Here is a 16315-nt window from a genome sequence, read left to right on the forward strand (position 1 = left end):
TTATCTCAGAGAGCTTCAAAAACTTACCATTTTGGAGCTTTATTTTTCTCAGATTTGTTGTATATACTCCGCCAGCCCCTAAACGCTAAATTTCACAACCCGAGAGTATTTTTTTGTTTTCTGCACATTTCTTGCCCCCCCCCCCCCACACACATACTTCTAATTCCCAAACGCCGCTACTGCTCAGCAGTCCACTGCATTTCCAGAGAGTAAGAATACGAATGAGAACAATTATCATAAAGATAATAACAGTGAGAATATTGTTACTGTTATTTCGATTCAGTGTTTCCCAAATTCGTACGTTGCTCATCATCAGATATTCCATTCCAGGCTTCCGTTAGTGTCATACTTTCATAACGTTTGTAGGCCTACACCTGTTATTCTCCCACCTCCCAGACCGACTCTAGAGTGTGCCGTCAGCTTCCGCTTGGCATGCTAGTACTGTGTCAGCGTACGGTGAGCCATCTGGTGACAAATTGTCGTACCATTTCCTATTACTAAAAGATAAATTCGAACGTTCATTATTGGAGAAGTCTTCCTTGTGAACAGTTAAGATTTTCTTCTCAAGACGCGAGCCAAGTTCTCTGTGAAACGTAAAGAATTTCGCCTTATTTCTTGATACGCCATAAGCCCAAAAAGCCCATATCATGTCTACAATTACGGGCCATGAAAGTATTAATGGTAACAACAATAGTAATATTTCTATTGTTTGCAGTACTACTAAGACCTTTTGCATTTTCTGTAGAGGCCGAGCTGACAGGAACTGAACGCTCGTCGTTTGTACTTCGGCTACCTCAAGACCACCGTTGACTACACGGAAGTTTAGCATGAATTCTAGTTAAATGTGAAATCATTTCCATAAAATGAGCCATAAATTATCACCAGCAGCCTAATCCGTATTTTGATGGAATTTATTTTAAAATTCATACAAATTACGAGAGATATTGGATATATTTCCTTCTTCATAGGCAAACAACAGACTAGCAAATTTAGGACCTCTTCTCTTCTTATGTTCTCTTTTTAACATAATATGCATCAGTGTGTTAAGAATCGTATCTCTCCGTGGTACTACATCATTGTATTCTGACGATATTAATTGTTTTATGTTAGTGATAATGTTGAACAGTTAATCCTGGACTTTGATGCCGACCTGTAACTCCTAAAATGGACGGTTGATGTTAAATAATTGAAGGTCGCCCCGGAATCAGATTATCACAAATTAACCGTATTAAGGTAGTAAAAAACCACTGTCTTACTTTGAAATCATGGAATAAGGGTTTAAACCACATTTTCACTGTTTGATAGTTTTACTTATTTTCAAATGAACCACTTCAAATCACTATAGAATACTATGAATTCTTGAGGTATATGGTAACACATCTTCAGTAGGTCATTATTTTGTTTTTCTTTAATGGGCAGTGTTGAGCCGTAGAGTTGTGGCAATTCTTGAGACAGGAGGATTGGCTGATTCTGTCTGTTCTTGACACCTACAACTAATATATATCTTCCCCATGCCTTTGCTGGCTCGACTCAGTGTTTACAGTTCACTGAGTCCTCTAGTATGGACTAGAGCAAATTTCTTACTTTCATTGATCTGTCTCTGTCTTATCCTTGGCTTTGATAATATGAAAGTGGCTGAGGTATGAGTGATGCTAGCAATACCGTTCATTATGCAGCCAGTTCTTGCTATGAATGGTGTGAAAATGTTGCCCATAGGGTCGGATGGTGTATTCATTTCAGTGGGTTTGGCAGACTGATACGTAATAGCAACTTCTGACGCGGTGAGGAAAGCAACAGGAAACGACCTCACTTCTCGTTTCCCTAGTATGCCCCTTCAGTGATGCCTAGGCCATCTATGACAGCTGACAGCGGAGCTGTTGAGGATACAACCAGCCTTAGGGCTGAGCATTGAAGGTACATACATACATACATCTTTCTCAAGGAGCAATAAAATTGTGGGATCTTCGCATGTACACAGATGTGGGGTCATCTTCAGAAAACTTCAGCCACATTGCTTCAGTACCCCCAATCTTAGATTCAGGGTCTTCGACAAACATTCCCTATAGTTGGCTTACGTCTTTGAAGTCAGAACTCCGGAACAGCTCTCGTACATGGAAAGGTTCCTTATGTATTAAACAATGGCAACATTTATTCTAAGTCTCTTCCTTAGCACAACATAACTTATTTATTATAGACCCTTATTCCACTCACCTGTTGTGGCCTCTTTTTTGCTTCTTTTTATAACTCCTTTCCTTCCTGCATAAGCCTCATCCTTATTTCCTTTCCTTTTCCGTTCATTAACCTTCCAATTATCAATATTTATCTTCCTTTTCTTGTTTTATTCGTGTTTTTTAACTCCTTGGACGAAACGTTCAACACACAGACATCCATCTTGAATAAGTGGCATAGACCTTTCTTCAAGGCAAAGAAGTTTCGTAACAAACAAATTACCTATTTCTAATAAACATATGACAATCACAGTTTGCATGCAATAACGTGAGATGTTATAGATCCTTACTCCGCAAAAAACTCAACTTGCTGAAAAGTGTGGCTTAGACCCTTCTTGGGGGCGAGGGGTGACTTCAATTAATCAGAACACCAATTGAAGAAATATACCACAGGCAGATATACAAAGGCGTTGGCAGGATGCTTTCCATATCAATTGCCCCACGAAGTTAGTTATCGGTTCTTGGACTTAAGTTTTCATACGACCCGTACTGATATTTCCCTTATTTTTTCATTTTATCAGTGAACGATACAGGACAAAACGTTTGTAAAGGATATTCTAAATAAACTTGTCATGAGCAATTTTCCTGTAAGACCAACCCGAAAAGGGATGTATCGATTTGTGTGTTTATGGCTCCCTCTGAAGCAACCCTGATGCTGTTTTTTGAACGAACTATAGCGGATATTCTTCTCAATCTTTCCTTAAAATTAAATACCAAGTTTCATGAAAATCCACCAATCCATTCCTCCGTGATGCTGTGACAGACAGATAGATGGACAGACAAAAATTAAACCAAGTAACAGGTCAGTATTCAAAAAGTACAGGTAGAAAGACTATATACCGTACATGCAGTATAAGGTGTACAACTTTGCTTTCGCCGTTTGTCGATGGATGGCGACGACGGTACGTAGCGGTCGAACGAAACAGATCGCAGACGTCAGGCAGTTAGCTTGGACCTCGGTCACCATAACCCCATTCAAACTTAGTCGATGTGTCTCTGCATCATAAAGTTGTTCTCGATTGAGCATGGCAGTGTACGAGCCAAATTCTTGGTACTTGCGGGAGGTGTTACTGCTTTGTTTCAATATGAAGAAAATAGAGACTGAGTCTCATCGAATGCTCTCACGTACGTATGGTGAGGACTGTAACTGGGCCCATGGGAGTAATACACATATATTATGTATAATAGTGCCACTGGAAAATCTAAGAATAGTTTCCCTCGAGTAGTAAGATTTATGCAGTGGAGTAACAATCAAATTAAGAATGGAGGCCGTGGACTTAGAAATCTCCAACGAGCATTGCAGAGTTACAAGACATTGGGCAAAGGGAGTATGCTACATAACCTGGAAAGTTAAAGAGAAATATACGAAGGAATAAGGGACATAAGTGAAAATAGATCAGAAACCAGTAGAAGATTTAAAAATAGTTATATATATATATATATATATATATATATATATATATATATATATATATATATATATATATTGAAACAAATCGAACATCTGACTATTTACATGAAATGAGAACTATATAAACATAAAATTTTCCCAACCACTTACACGGATTACAAATTCATATATCAACAACAACAACAACAACAAAAAAAGAGATAAGATATGCAAGAGAAAGAAAGGAAAAAGAGAAGATGCCGCAGGAAAGGAAAAGGGCAAACAAGGAAAGAATGAATACTGCGATAAAAAGAGAAATCGAGACCGACAAGAAAGGGAGGATGTTCAGTTAGCAAATTCGAGTACACCAGCAGAAAGAATAATCTGAACAAAATGCGAATACAATATCCAGGTCACCATTACTTCAGTTATCCCACAGATTAACACTAGGTAACGTAGTTCTACAGCCGAGTAATCACCAAGTAGTTTCATAGAACCAGTTTCACAATATTCTGAAGCACTGAACGAATAGAAGTTGACGTAGAATGGTGCTCCCTCCACACAGGCCTAAGTCCATCTCAATGTTTCCAGAGGAAGGCCAGGTATTTATAGTGTGGAGTAGAATGAGAAATATATCTGGAAGATTCCAGAGATTAGTGAAGCATGCGCGAATAAACCAGGCGGTCACATGACTTCAGCCGGCAAAAAGGAAGTTAGTTTATCGAAGATGGTGAAGATGAATAGAGTAGAGTTCATACAAGGTATGAAGTATGCAAGTTCCAGTTGGAGAAAAATGCAGTTATATCATGATGAGGGTAAGTCCATACTAATCGTAGAAAAAAGGTTATGTGCGTGGCGAGTTTCATAACAATAGTTGCTGATGAAGTGAAGAGTCCGTTACATTATCCGCCGGGCACCAGAAAAAAATCCAAAGGATTTTTTTTCTATCTTGTTGGTTGTTATTTGGTAGTTACTGTAGTTGAAGTTGAAGTAGTTGATATGATTGAAGAGTGAAGATTGCTGGGAGGAGACGAAAAGCCGAAGATACAGTTGGATGGCGACGGCGAGACGGCCCCAGGAACAGCGATGGAGGGCCCTTCCAAAAGCTGGAGCGGGGGTCGACGGCAGCCGCAACAGTATATCAAAAAGGAAAAGTACTGCAAAACAAAATAAAAGGCGGCAGAAAAAGTATCCAAATACAAAGAACATGCGTAGTCAGAAAAATAGGAAGACACACAGAGGTAGGGGAAGAAGAAGAAAAAGGAAAGGGCTAACGCGTTAGCAAGGGGAGAAGGGAAGGAGAGGAAAGTAGTTATAAATAGAAATATATACATAAATATATAAATGTAAATATCACAAACAACAATAAAAATGAAGAACAATTTTAAAAGAGAGAAAGAAAATGGTTGGGAAGCATATTTACACTCCCATTACAACCTGTGCCGACTGGGCTGGGAGGGAGACTGGAGAGACCTGTGTGGAGGGGGAGAAGGATTAAAAAAAATCCATAAAGGGAGCAAAAGGAAGTGATGAGGTAGACAAACAACAAAGAAGAAGAAAAAAAAGAAAGAAAAATAACACTGGGAGCAGTAGACATTTCCAGACTAGAAGCAGAAAAGAGTGAGAGAAAAAATTTTTAGAAAGAAGAGGTCATAACAAGAGAAGGAAAACACAGTGCAAAGAAAAGCAAGATGTGAAAGTTCAAGAAGGATGAAATCGCTTGAGCTGACTCAGATGAAGTTTCTTAGTGTCGAACAAATCAGTCGTAGATTGCAAAAATACAGTGACAGGGGTAGGGAAAGACAAAATACGGTATGGACCAAGCCATCGAAGAGCAAGTTTAGCAGAGGTGGCATTGATTGCCGAGCTGTGCGGATGATTGGCAACGAGGACTAAATCGCCAATTTTAAAGTTTGATGGCTTATGACGAGGATTATAAACGTTTTTGTGCACTTGTTGAGCTTTTAGCAATTGATTAAAGGCGTCTTTCCAGAGTGATGAAGAGGATGGCTGATCAGAAGATTCAAAAAGTTTGTGTAAATCCCAATTTAAGGAAAGAGGAGTTTGAAGATCACGACCAAGAAAGAGCTTAGCCGGAGTTTGAGCAGTAGAACTATTGATGCTGGAATTAAAGGCCAACGCCAAAGAGGAAAGATGAGAATCCCAGTCTTTCTGAAAAGAACTATGAAATATAGATAAAGCAACTTTAAGATTACGGTGGTACCTTTCCACGGTGTTGGACTGAGGATGGTAGGGAGAAGTCAAAATACGTTTGATACCCAGTTGAAAACACATATTAAAAAAGACACCGGAAGTGAAGATAGAAGCATTATCAGAAACAATATTAGCTGGCAAACCAGTAATAGGAAAAATTTGTTCAGTGAGTAAATTGATGACAATCTTGGTAGAAATTTTACGTAAGGGTCGGAGGACTAGAAATTTTGAAAATGCATCCAACAGGGTGAAAATATACAAGTTGCCACGAGAAGACCGAACAATAGGTTCAACTAGATCAATGAAAAAGGTTTGGGCAGGGTGAGTAGGTGGAAGGGCAGAATGAAGACCAGCAGACTTTATGTTTAAAGGTTTAGATTTTTGACACAATTCACAAGTGTGAACAAAGTTGCGAATAGACTTACGCATTTGAGGCCAAAAGAAGAGAGAGGCTATACGGTTGTACGTTTTGGTGATGCCGAGATGCCCACCTACAGGGGAGGAGTGATAATATTGCAAAATCATGGGTTGAAGAGCCTGTGGGAGCACCACTTTAGGAGAAGCTTTCTTGGTGGGTTTGTAGACCAAGAGGTCTTTAAAAATAGTAAACGGACCCTGGTAAGAGGGGTCAGATAAAGATTGTTTGAGTTGGATGCAGAACTGATCGGTGAGCTGATGCGACTGACAAGATTGAAATGAAAGGGGAAAATCTGTTAAGGAAAAAACAGCATTAACAGAGGAAGGTGAAGGCAACATAGAGACATTCAGGGGTAAATCATCAGTGGTACTAGGCTGAGGAGCAGAAGTGTCAAATAAACGGCTAAGAGCGTCCGCTACAGAATTTTCAGAGCTAGAAATGAATTTAAGGGAGAACTTAAATCTGGACAATCGCATGAGCCATCGGCCAGTTCTACCAATCTTAGGTGCATTGTGCAATAACCATGAAAGAGCCTGATTATCAGTCTTTACAAGGAATTCTTTATGCTCCAAATATTCAGCAAAGTGTTCGATAGTATTTAATAGGGCCAGGGCTTCACGTTCAAAGATAGAGTATTTTCTTTCAGTAGGAGAAAGAAGTCGACTGAAATAGGCGATAGGGAGAGGGACATCATTCACAACCTGAGTTAAAACACCAGCAACAGCAAGATTAGATGCATCAGTATGAATTTCAAAAGGTAGGGAGAAATCAGGAAATTGAAGAATGGGAGCATGCATCAAAAGAGATTTAAGCTGAAGAAAGGCATCCTGTTGAGATTGAGTCCAAGTAAACGGAACATTTTTACGTTTCAGATAATTGAGAGGCTCAGCAATGTGGGAAAAGTTAGGGATGAACCGGTGATAGAAAGAAACCAGACCTAAAAAGGTGCGCAATTGTTTGAGATTTTTGGGAGGTAGAATATTAGAGATAGCAGAAGTACGTTCGGGATCGACGGCTACTCCCTGAGATGACACAATGTGACCTAAGAACTTTATAGAAGTTTGAGCTAGGGAAATTTTAGAGGGGTTAACTGTCAGACCAATAGAACGTAATCTGGAAAGAACTTGGTGGAGATGAGACATGTGGGTCTCAAAATCTGGGCTAAAGATTAAAAGATCATCAATATAAGGATAGAGAAATTTGTACTTGAAATCTGAGAATAAAGAATCTACTAATCTCTGCATGATTTGTGACCCCAAGTTCAATCCAAAAGGAACTTTTGTGAACTGAAAAAGGCCATTTGGGGTGATGAAAGCAGTAAGCCGACTGCTCTGTGAGTCCAAGGGGATTTGGTAGTAAGCAGAATTGAGATCTAAAAGAGAAAAATATTTAGCTTTAGAAAAAAAGTGGAAAGCGTTTTGCATTTTAGGAATAGGATAGGAATCATAGAGGATTTTGGAGTTTAATTTACGGTAATCAATTACCAGGCGCGAAGAACCATCAGGCTTGTCGACAAGAAATGCCGGGGATGCGTAATTGGAAGAGGACGGAACAATAGTACCATCCTGAAGCATTTTGTGAATAATGTCATCCATTTTTGCCATCCGAGGAGGGCTGAGATGGTAAGGAGGTGAACGAACAGGAGTTTGATCAATTAAATCAATGTGAGCCTGATAAGTAACCACAGAGCCTAGTTTATCAGTGATAACATCAGCGAATTCAGATTTTAAGGCATTAATTGCATTTAGTTGGGGAGCAGTGGCATAAATATGCTGATGACTGAAGACGTGGTTCATAGGGAAATCAAGGGGGTCCACCAAAGGAATTTGAACGTGTGGATTGAAAAAAAATGAGATAGAAGCCATAGCAGTATTATAAATAAGGCCAGTATGAGCAAAAAAATCATAACCGAGTATGACAGGGAGTGAGCAATTGCTAACCACTTGAAATTCAAATGGCCAAGAAAATTTAGAAATTTTAACACAGAGTTTTAGTTGACCCACAATGTCAAGAGAATGCTGAGATATGGAGAGACATTTGAGGGTAGAAGGACATAATTGAAGATGCGGATGTATTTGTAAAAGTTGCTGGAAAAAAGAAAAACTGATTAGGGAAATGACAGAACCAGAATCTAATAAGGCTAAGGAGGGAGTGTTATGTAACTGTACAAGAGTATAGGACTGTAATTGAGTACCAGAAGAGAAAGCTGAAGAAACATGACGCAGATTTTGCCCATGAGGTCGTGAGCTGCCTACTGACGACGGGAAGTGAAGTTTCCCAAGGAAAAATTGGTACAATCGCGCGCTAAGTGCCCTATGGCCTGACACCGATAACAACGGAAACGAGAGATATTACCCTGAGAAGGTAGACGAGTGGTAGAAGGTGTGCGAATTGTTGAAATGTTGAACTGGGGAGGTGGAGTGGAAGAATAATAAGAAAGGTTACTATGGGTATTTAGAACATCTAGTTGAGCGATACTGTAAAGCTGAGGAACAGTAGTGGGTGGCGAAAAGGGATTAATGATTTGACGGAAGGCTGGAGAGGCATAAAATCGAATAAGAGAAATGACTTCCTGGGGATGTTGAGCAATAGCTAACACGTCAGAATAGCCGATGATGGAGTCAAGATAATCATAAGCCGATTCATCGGGACGTTGATGACGTCTGATATACTTGTTACCGAGTTGTTGTCGGATCTCATAAGGCAAAAAATAAGTGTGTAAAACTGAACGAAAATGAGCCCAATCGTGAGAGGACTTCATATATTGAAGCCAAAAGTTACTAAGATGACCAGATGTTTTTGGGTAGAGCAATGAAAGCAATTGGGAAAACGGAGCTAAGTCAGTTTGTAGAAATTTGCGAACTGAAAAAAGCCATTGTGTCTAAGTATCAGGATCAGTAGACTGAATGACGGGTACCTGGTCAAGACATTTAGTGAGAATATCGAAATTAAGTGGTTGATGTGGAGAGGGGTTGTGATGATATGGGGATTCATAAAAATATTGCTGAGAAGGAGATGGTGGTGGAGTTCGCAAATCAGGAGTGTAGTGCTGTGCTGATTGAGTTTTGTCGACAGAAGGCGGAGGTGTCTGGTTAAGTGGAGGTTTCGACTCGGCAGTAAAAAGAGAAAGATCAGGATAGAGAGGGGTGTTAGGTGGAAGTGGGGGTGGTAGAGATTCAGAGCTTGCACTGGAAGAAGCTGTAGTAGTAAAGGTACAAGATGTAGAAGTAACAAAAGGGTTATAAGACAGATTAGTAAAAGGATTGGGATCAGAAAAATTGAAATGAGGATCAAATGAAATATCAGAAGTATCGGAAGCATAGGGAGAAAAATTGTCGGAGAAATAAGCCATGTTGAAAAAGAGAAGAAAAAGAAAGGCAAAGTCTAGCGAGGTGAAATACTAAACCACCCAAGAAAAAATATTAAGCAACTAAGGCCGTAACAAAGTGGAGATTTAAAGCAGTAATGGACTACACAATTCGGATTTATGCTACGATATATACTCTGGTACCATGTGTAACTGGGCCCATGGGAGTAATACACATATATTATGTATAATAGTGCCACTGGAAAATCTAAGAATAGTTTCCCTCGAGTAGTAAGATTTATGCAGTGGAGTAACAATCAAATTAAGAATGGAGGCCGTGGACTTAGAAATCTCCAACGAGCATTGCAGAGTTACAAGACATTGGGCAAAGGGAGTATGCTACATAACCTGGAAAGTTAAAGAGAAATATACGAAGGAATAAGGGACATAAGTGAAAATAGATCAGAAACCAGTAGAAGATTTAAAAATAGTTATATATATATATTGAAACAAATCGAACATCTGACAATTTACATGAAATGAGAACTATATAAACATAAAATTTTCCCAACCACTTACACGGATTACAAATTCATATATCAACAACAACAACAACAAAAAAGAGATAAGATATGCAAGAGAAAGAAAGGAAAAAGAGAAGATGCCGCAGGAAAGGAAAAGGGCAAACAAGGAAAGAATGAATACTGCGATAAAAAGAGAAATCGAGACCGACAAGAAAGGGAAGATGTTCAGTTAGCAAATTCGAGTACACCAGCAGAAAGAATTATCTGAACAAAATGCGAATACAATATCCAGGTCACCATTACTTCAGTTATCCCACAGATTAACACTAGGTAACGTAGTTCTACAGCCGAGTAATCACCAAGTAGTTTCATAGAACCAGTTTCACAATATTCTGAAGCACTGAACGAATAGAAGTACGTGTACAATAGAAGTCGCACAGTTGCCAATACACCACACGCACATTTCAAAAGAAAGTTGTTACGAAAGGTCGTGAATGAAAAGTTTTAAATCCAAAAAGGGCAAGTGAAATTTCGGCCTGGAAATGCCATGCTCCCAGCTTAATTTTGCAGGCAAAGTCTATCCCAATGCGATTAAAAGTATTTACAGTAAAGAAATCAGTTTGCCATACCTCATCTGGAACAAATTGAACTGCCCGCACATGAAGTCTACTGGGCACATATAATTAAGGACGAAGTTGACGTAGAATGGTGCTCCCTCCACACAGGCCTAAGTCCATCTCAATGTTTCCAGAGGAAGGCCAGGTATTTATAGTGTGGAGTAGAATGAGAAATATATCTGGAAGATTCCAGAGATTAGTGAAGCATGCGCGAATAAACCAGGCGGTCACATGACTTCAGCCGGCAAAAAGGAAGTTAGTTTATCGAAGATGGTGAAGATGAATAGAGTAGAGTTCATACAAGGTATGAAGTATGCAAGTTCCAGTTGGAGAAAAATGCAGTTATATCATGATGAGGGTAAGTCCATACTAATCGTAGAAAAAAGGTTATGTGCGTGGCGAGTTTCATAACAATAGTTGCTGATGAAGTGAAGAGTCCGTTACAGGACGCTATTAGTGGAAGAACGTGTCGTGAGTGGTTTCAACGCTTCAAGAACAGTGATTTTAACGTCGAAGACCGGCATAGTGGTGGAAGAGAGAAAGTTTTCGAAGATGCAGAATTGGAGACATTTGTGAGTGAAGACTCGCATCAAACTCAAGTAGAATTGGCACAAACAGTGGGAGTGACACAGCAAGCCATTTCAAAACGTCTCAAGACCACGGGCATGATTCAGAAAGAAGGAACTTGGGGTCCCGTATGAGTTGAAACCAGAGAGGTTGAACGGGGACGAAAAATGGGTTCATTACGATAACCCTAAACGCAAAAAATCATGGGGATATCCCCGCCATGCTTTAACATTGACGGCAAAACTGAATATTCACGACTTCAAGCTCATGCTCTCCATTTGATGGGACCAGCTCGGCGTCGTGTACTATGAAGTGTTAAAACTCTCTGAAACAATAACAGATGCTCGTTATCGAACGCAGTTAATGCGTTTGAGCAGAGCATTGAAAGACAAACGGCCGCAATACAGCGAGAGGCACGATAAAATGATTTTGCATCACGACCACGCTCGACCTCACGTTGCAAAAGAGGTCAAAACATACCTGGGAATGTTAAAATGGGACGTCCTACCCAACCGCCGTATTCTCCAGACATTGCTCCCTCTGATTATCACCTGTTTCCAACAATGGCGCATGGCCTGGCTGACCGACACTTCCGATCTCATGAAGAAGTCACAAATTGAATCGTGGATCGCTTCAAAAGATGAACAAAAATTTCGACACGGTATTCGAACACTGCCCGAAAGATGGGAGAAAGTCGTAGCCAGCGATGGACACTACTTTGAATGATACATGTGTAAGTAATCTGTTTCATTAAATCCTCCAATGTTGGGGACAAAACGGCGAAAGCAAAGTTGTACACCTTGTATTTAAAATACGTACAAATTACATTGTCAGGTTTGAACGTTGATACTGCTATTCTTATCCTCCAAAATTTATATTTACGGTAGGTCTGTAGTAGAGTCCTGTATGGCAAGGTATGAAGACCATAGGTTAAATGAAGCGGTCTGGCACCTGCTATATCGTCATACCATAAAATGTTCTGTAAGGCAGTATTGCATACTACGTAGGAAAGTCAGTAAGATTCTGCAGTTTTGCTGTAATTGTCTTTTCGGATGGCTCCATGCCGTTGTGTGCTTACCAGCTGCTAGATGGCACCGTTTTTTTTTACGCCTGTGATAGGTTTCAGTGTTATCAGATCAATACAGCTTGCGCCGTTGCGATTTAAAGATGGCTGCGCCACTCTCTGTTTGCACCAAGGAAGAACAGCCTTCCGTAATCCATTTTTGTGGTCTGATGGTGTACTAGGAGCGGAAATTTATAGAAGACTTTCAGCACAATACGAGGACAAAGTTTTGCCACGGCGAATTGTTTACCAATGGATTGAACAGTTCAAAAGAAGCCACACGAGCGTGAAGGATGAGGAAAGATTCGGGCATGCATCTGAATCCGTAACTGATGCCAATATTGAACAAGTGCGTGATATGATCCTGAATAACAGACGAGTGACTGTTGATGACGTGGCAAACCATATGCACATTAATCATGGTTCTGCATATGAAATCATGCATAACAGGCTTAACTTTCACGAAGTCTATTCGAGATGGGTTCCAGAACAACTCAATGAAGAACAAAAGAGCAATCGTGTGAGAATCTGTCAGCACCTACTGGACCGTCATTCTAACGAAGGTGAAACGTTCCTGAAACGGATCATCACTGGAAATGAAACATGAGTTCACCACTTCGAACCAGGGAGCAAACGTCCAGAGCATGGAATGGAAGCATCCCGGATCCCCAGTCAAAAAGAAAAGTGCAAGAAAAGTGATGCTCACTGTGTTTTGGTACTCCCAATGGCCAATCCTGGAACATTAGCAGGACAAAGGGGACATGGTAAACATTGAACGCTGCAGTGATATGCTGGTAAACAAGCTGAAACCTGCAATTCATAACAAACGCAGAGGTCGATTGCCAGAAGGAGTTCTTTTGTTGCATGGCAATGCTCCTCCACATTCCATCGCCCACACCGCTCAGATCCTTCAGATGCTGCGTTTCGAGGTGTTGGAGCATCCTGCGTACAGTCTCGATCTCGCCCCGTTGGATTACCATGTGTATAGTCCACTTAAAAGTGCTCTAAGAGGCCGTCGATCCTACTTCGATAAACAGGTGAAGGGAGCGGTACATACGTGGCTTGTTGCGCAGCGAAAAACCTAATTTTTTTGCAGAGGGTATCAGAAAGCTTGTCAAACTGTAGACTATGTGCAGTAAAAAGCAGAGTGACTACGTTGAAAAATGATATCACTAAAAACTGTGAACTCATCTTGTAATGAATTATCGAAATTGATTGCAGATACTTCTTGACTTGCCCTCGTATAATCGAATATGAGATATAAATACGAGCCTATTTATGTTCGATTCTTTCTCTTCTTCTTCTCCCCAGTTTATCGCGCGTAATTTTAAGGTCAAGTTTTCTGCACTTTCCATCGCTTCCCATCTTTGGCATAAACTGCTTAATGCCCACCAAGCACATGCCCTTCCATAGTGCGTAAAGTCATCTCTTCCTTCATCGTCCAAGTGGTTTGCGATCATCGGGGTTCAAATCTAATCACATCTTCATAACTGAGATACTACTACTGCGTTGTGCGAGTCTCCTGAATTTTGCCAGCAATTCGAGCTATTTCAAATGCCACTCTTATGTCCTGGTTCCCTACATAGTCCTATTTACTGAAACTAAGAGGCCTTTCACTGTTTCAAAACTGTCCCTTTAGGTAATTCCTTTCTTTGACATAGGACCTTACTACCGCTAACATAGTTATGCGCTATATTGTTTTTCTTCTGTTTTAATTGCCATCATGAGTGAGATAATATTTTATTTAACTTATTGTAAGTTAGCCATTTATTAATATGTGATGCGGAAAATGACCACGAAAGGGACCATTTGCCAGATAATAAAATTTTTTACCAAGTTCTTAGGAATTTTTGCTTTATAAGAATATCAGAAAATTACATTTACCGGATTGAGTGACTCAAACGGTTGAGCCGTTCGCGTTCTGACTCTGACTTGGTAGGTTCGGTTCTGGCTCAGTCCGGTGTATTTGAAGGTGCCCACATACGTCAGCCTCGTATCAGTAGATTTACTGACACGTAAAATATCTCCTCCGGGACAAAATTCCGACACCTTGGCATCTCCAAAAAATAGTTAGTTGGATGTAAGAACATTAACATGATTACTGTATCGTTATTGAAATGCCCATTTCATAAAAATAGACGAATGATTCCTTCTCATTTTCCGCATAACTGAGAATACAGTCGGAATACGAGACAATCGTTCGGCCGAGTACGTTCGCTGACCGATCGAAGTTGAACCAAGTCTATACAAGGTTATGCAGGCTCCTAGTCTGTAGTGAATATTTTATGGTTTTAGTGCAAAAAGTACAAATTTTCAAGTAATTATAAAATGTTAATTTTAGAAATGTTACTAGAAAATTTTAAGTTTCGAAGACGCATCGTTAATAATGCAAACTCTTTGATGCCTCTACTGTCTAGTGCAGAGGTGTTCAGCTGGGCGCCCTCCTCCAGTGCACCTGGAGTCGCTTCTCTGAAATGTGAGCAGCCTATGTACCAAACTTACTGTACATCACATTCAAGCGAAAGAGCACGAGACAAATAAGTTGCTACAAGTAGAAAACAATAATAATATCAAATTAAATAATAGTATTTTTATCATTTTCATTGCGTTACGGACCTGTTCATCTCTCAGAGTGTAGAAATACGATTTTCAAGTGATTACAAATTGTGAATGGCTACCTGTGAACTCTTATAGTACAACCCGTAATTATTTAATGTCCGCAAGTGGCTGAGGTATACAGGATCTGCTGCTGAGACTGCTCCGTCCAAGGATATAGCCAGCGGCTATTCGCGTCCCATGTGACCTACGTTAATTAGAATCGATCCCAAAACCACTTGCTAATGCTCTTCCCCCTCGAGCCAGTCCCATTTTCCCACCCATCACCTGAGTGGCATTATCTCTCCAAGGTAGATCCACCCACGTTATGATCCATTAACGGCAGTTATAAGAAGAAATTACAAGAATATAATGTCTTCTTGACAGGAGCGACAGCTTCTATCGTTCTACCATTAGAGTTGACTCTTAAGACCAGTCAGAATTTAGTATTGTGAATAATTTTTGCTCCGTAATACAACATTTCGAGCTACTATTATTTCATATGAGGAGCAGGCCTATCTCTAAACGTCATGCTACTTAGTAAATAATAATAATAATAATAATAATAATAATAATAATAATAATAATAATAATAATAATAATAATAATAATAATAATAATAATAATAATTGTACCGGCTGGTACACCTGTACGCCGCGCATTTGAATGTTCCGCCTTAAAGTACTCCTCTACAGGATAAACCGTGAACTTAAAACTGGATCTACTTAAACTTTTGCTCTGAAGATGTCACTGTGTGAATTTCGACTTGTTTTTGTTTTTTATTAATCAAGAAGTTTGGACATTCTCTCACAGATGTCTCTACTAAAAAAACTATGATCATGCACCCTGGTGCGAAGTGAGGGAACTTTCTTGAAGATATTTGGTACTCATAAGTTTTCTTATTACTAAATTTCGTTCTTTTATTTGTGGGTTGGCAATATTAATCTTTTCTTTCCGCCAGGTTTGAAGTTAGCCAATCAATTATTTCTGTAATTAATTTCCCACCAATCACAGGTTTCCTCTTCGATTTTGTGTGTAACTGTGTACTGTAACCAATAAAAGCATGTGGGTGTGTCTTAATTATTCATGAAAGGCCTCGAATCTTCCCCGAGGGTATAAAAACTGCTGATTTTCTTTTCTCTGGGCCACTTCATCAACATCAAACTTAGTGTATGGACGTGTAGCAGGAGGCGGGAAGCGGCTCATGTTTATGTAAAAACTTCATATAGCTTTAACTGTAAATCGGGGATAGAGAGTGCTTTACCCTCTCGAGCTCCCCTTCATTTTTTTTGGGATGACTACGTTTTCGTAACCGATTTTCTACTCTTCATTAATGTGTTAAATTTATTCATTATACGAGTCACCTCCATAGTCTGGGAATAGCCCCTGTTT

Source organism: Anabrus simplex, chromosome 5 (genome assembly GCF_040414725.1).
Source record: "Anabrus simplex isolate iqAnaSimp1 chromosome 5, ASM4041472v1, whole genome shotgun sequence".
Lineage (NCBI taxonomy): Eukaryota > Metazoa > Arthropoda > Insecta > Orthoptera > Tettigoniidae > Anabrus > Anabrus simplex.